The sequence below is a fragment of the Anthonomus grandis genome, chromosome 4, assembly GCF_022605725.1.
Source record: "Anthonomus grandis grandis chromosome 4, icAntGran1.3, whole genome shotgun sequence".
In the NCBI taxonomy this organism is placed as follows: domain Eukaryota; kingdom Metazoa; phylum Arthropoda; class Insecta; order Coleoptera; family Curculionidae; genus Anthonomus; species Anthonomus grandis.
Genome location: NC_065549.1, coordinates 35,171,936 through 35,176,379, shown reverse-complemented (window position 1 = coordinate 35,176,379; position 4,444 = coordinate 35,171,936).

Below are 4,444 nucleotides of genomic sequence, written 5' to 3'. Positions count from 1 at the left end.
AAGCTATATCTTAATTAGTTTCCATAAAATATAAATAATAGGGTTTTTAGTTTCAATTCACTACAAAAAAAAAAATAACTGAAAACAAAAAACTAGCTAAAATAAAAAACCAAATATACAGTATACAAAATATTATCAAAATAAATCAAATTTGCAAAACAACATTACTGTCCACATTTTATACAATTTACTGTTACAATTTGGATAAAATGATTTGTTTAAACCTTGTCTTAAACTGACCAACATTTAAGTCCTTTACATTATTAGAAATTTTGAAATAGTTTTTCAGTTTTTGTGGATGTGTAGAAGTCAATTCACCAATGATTTCATTACGTATTAGATGAGTACAATGTTCATTTTATCATTGTAACCTCTAAAGACCGTTAAAAGCATGCAAAGAGATAAAGTTTTGTTGTACTGTAGCTGTCAGAAATTGCACTCGCATCATTAAGAAAAATTCAAAGCTTTTATACCAAATTTTTACTTTAAAATAAAATTCCACAAAAAAATTAATTAGTCCCACGTTGGGCGCCAAAAAGTTTTTCATCACAAGTAGATTTTGAGGCAAAAGACTTAAGTATAGGTAGTTTTTAATACATCCTGTTGCATATTTGTTCAATATAAGTTTAGTTTCCAGCGACGTATTTTAAGCAATTGAAAAGAAATATTAGAATTAGCAAAATTAATTCATTCATATCAAATATTATGTTCAATTTTTTCAATAAATATTAAACTTTAAACACATTACATTATTTAAGTATTATTCCATTTAACGAAATACCGATAAAGCTATCTAACTAAAAAAGGAGAAAAAATAGCATCAACTTGCGGTCTGTTTCCATGGCCGCGCCGTAAAACCACCTCGGCACCTGCCGTGTCGTCGCGACGAAAGTCTAAAATCCGAAATAGAGCACACAGCCGAACGTGGACTCTTTATCAAAGTGGTGGGAGTGAGAGGGGTGGCTCGACGTCGGAGGAGGGGAGGGGCTAACCACGCCGAAGCCTCAAAAACCGCGCGGGATTGGCCATATACGACCTCTCATTCTAATTTCAACTCGAAAAGCATCGTTGTCCTTTTCTAGCTTACCAGGTTTTTTTGCTAATAAGGTGTTCTCTGTCTTACTCGAGAGAGTTTGGTTTTTCTGTCGCTTTTTAAAATTGTGTGAGATGTAGGCAGGGTCGGAGTTGGGATACCTTGAACGTATTTAATAACGTTACTGCATTTTTACGTAAAGTAAACCACTACAATTATCCATTCCCTATAATTATGTTTAAATTAGCTAATAAAGAAGTCAATATGAAATAAGGACCACATTTCTGACTGCTATATATTTTAGATAACAAGTTTCTGAAAAAAAGAATAACAACCAATAATAAATTTACAGCTAAAGCAATATAAAAAAATATTTTTCTTAAACAGTAAATAAAACATAATAATAAATAAATAAAATAAGAATTATAAAGTTAAATAAGCACCTAATAAGTGCACAAACAAAACAAACTAAACAAACATAAGTATCTTGCATTATTTTTTATAACCACTTAACTATCTATATGCTATTCGCTATTAGTATTGGGCATATTTTTATTTAAGTCTTAAGGCAGAGAACCACGAAATCAAAAAATATAATTTATCTAATATATTATAACTGTCGTTGCTCTTGAAATTGTTTTTATTTTATTTATTTGAAACAAGTGTAAAAAAACATATTTTTTACTCGAATAGGCTGAGTATTCCAAATTTTTATTGCTGAAAATACAAACGAGGTTTGAAAAGCAAGCGTTCGATGGTGAGGCACGATAAACGTGAGCATTTCTTGATCGAGGCGAAAATATTGAAAATTTGTTAGCCAAATAAGCATGTTTTCTAGTGTTCAAAATTCGAGAAGTAAATAAGTACATTATATGTTTTTATGTCTGTTTATCATATTTAAAATATTATGGTAGTTAAGATAAGGTGTTACATGGTTTCTAATGATAAAAAATGCATGCAACTGTTATGTAGGTATCTTCTGTATGGAATTGTTTGTCTACCAAGATAGTGAATTTTCATACACTGCAACCACATAATACAGAGATAAGATTAATGAGTCACATACAAAATATTTTGTTATATAGCTGGTTATATAGTTTGAAAAATGAGGCTATTTAGCCTTCTGTATTATTGGTATTTTTTCATTGTTTCGATTTAATGTTTTGTTCAAAATGTTTTTCTATATTTTTTATTTTAAGAATAATAATTTGGGATTCTGACGTATTTAGTTTTACATTATCCTCGTTAGCATAAAAAGCTATGTTATACAAGTCTTCATTTACCTTTTGATAAATATTCTGGATAGTGCGTTTATTTATTAAAATGTATAATTGTTTGTCACCTGCAAATTCTTCTAGTTTTAAGTTCTTTAATGTTTTAACCAATTATACATAAATAGTGAGGAAAATCGGTGATAGCATAGAACCCTGCGCTCCTTGTTTTATCAATTTAAAATCTGATCGGATTAATTCTGTTGTTGTTTTCATTTCCACACAGTTGAACTTATTGCTTAGCATAAGATGACAAAAATTATAAGAGTTTTGGGAAAATTAATTAATTGTCTCTCTTGTAATGTTGAAAATTTGTCGAAAATTCCCATGAATAAAAAAAAAGGATTTTACACGTGTACCATACAAAATTATTTTTTTATTTTTTCTAGTATCAAGGAAAAAATTTTAAAAAATCAAAAATATCAAATTACTTTACGTGCGTAGAATATTTACTTTACACACTAATGCGTAAAAGTATTACGCTACGCATGCATAAAAAAACGTCAAAAGTGTGTAAATGGATTACTTTACACACGGGATTAGAAAAAATACATTACGGGTTTTCCTTATATATAATGATAATATATTCTAGGGTCCTATTAGCACTTATGAGTATAACTCTATAAAACACAAATACCATTGCAGTACATTAAAGAGATACTACTCCAGCCTTTAATAAAGCTGCCTACAAAACGATTTTCTTTACGTTTCAATCTAGATCTTTCACCTCTCTAGCTTCATCGTTGTGACTTGGTCTAAATCTGGAGTAATCTATAAATTAAGCTGTGTCTTGTCTATTTTTCAGTTTTAATGATTGCAGCAAGAAATTTATTAGGTGCTATGATGTGCTTGATTTAATTATAATTTTATTGCCCTAAATCTAAATAGCATACCAATTTCATTAAGTTTATTCCATCCAATTTGTGTAAATATTTGCCTTCCTGTTTCAACAATCTACGCTATTCTTGCTGTATATTGAACACCATGTTTTACCAAATTACGATTTTCTCGTGCTATTGCTTTTCTTGGTATTAACACAATATAACCCTCTGTAAGTTTACCTTAAATTAGTATTAAGAACAACGAACTTAATTATCTATGAAATACCTTGGTATTTGATGCTACTTGCAATAAAATATACAAACAAAACTGATTACATTCTTCGTCTTTGCTGTAGAGACTCAAATTCTTGTTCATGATTCTGTAAGACATGAAGTATGGGTAAGCATTATGCTTTTTAATTCGGTTAGCCTGTAACTGTATTACAAATTTATGACACAAATAACTAGTTTAAAGTCTTTGAATAAATCTAATACTTCTAAAGGAATAATCTTCTTGTTTAAAGTAAATATTTCTATTTCATTAAAATATCTTCTTTTACCAACAAGATCCTAATATAACGATATTCATATTATTTTACATAGTAAATTAGTAGTAATCTATTAATGTTAGATTTCTTATCAATCATAAATATTTATTCTATAATTAATTTTTTTCATGACGTTATAAAAGCCACACATTTATTACTGCTCAAAGTTTGGGACTTTAACAGAAGGACAAGGACAATAACAAAGGGTGTGGAAAAGGACAAGTTACTACAGCTAATTCATATTACTCATTCAAAATTTTTGCTGGTTGTCATTTATACGATCTTTTATCATCCATTTAATTGAAAAAAAAAGAGGATTGTTTGATTACGTTCGTGTTTTTTTTATCTGCCATAGTCCCATTCTGTCCATCATTATACCTTGGTTTTCGTATTTAGAATGATTTGCATAACGGGTATATGGTGTTGTCGCTTTTACCCAAATAGTTAAGTGTCTGTTTTCAATATACTTAATGAGCCTTTTAGAATTGTATATCACTGCATACTATAATAACAAACCAATAAACTAATAGTGTTATCTTAGATTTACCTAAATTACTCATTATTTTTCAATAGTTTAGCAGTTTTTGAGCCTTTTTATCACTTAAAGTCCAGTGCAACGATATATTAGAATGGTCACCCAACAAAACACCACCATTCCACCTGCCAAACAATGTCATCCACCTTCTATTTAGATTGTTTGAGAAGTAAATCAGATCAGCTGAATATGATAACTAAGGTACGAGGGCGGGTCAATAAGTCCGTGACTTTTTG